Source organism: Eimeria mitis, genomic scaffold, assembly GCF_000499745.2.
Source record: "Eimeria mitis Houghton genomic scaffold, Emh_scaff474, whole genome shotgun sequence".
In the NCBI taxonomy this organism is placed as follows: domain Eukaryota; phylum Apicomplexa; class Conoidasida; order Eucoccidiorida; family Eimeriidae; genus Eimeria; species Eimeria mitis.
In genome coordinates, this window is record NW_013573040.1 from 16,866 (window position 1) to 17,110 (window position 245).

The window sequence follows — 245 nt, forward strand, 5'->3', positions numbered from 1 at the left end:
CGACACTGTATAGCACAGAATGTCCACGACCACTGTATAGTCTTCCAGCGTGGAAAATTGAATTGCATGACTCCTGGTGCTGAGTCACACTATGAGTATAATTTCCACCCTGTTATGAGAAGAAGATATGAGCTACATAAGAGAAACTGCGCGCGCAGTGGACTTTACAGCTGTACAAGTTTTTTTTCTTCAGATCCCGCTTGTACTCGGGCATTACCGTTAATTTATGTATAGATCATCCGAAT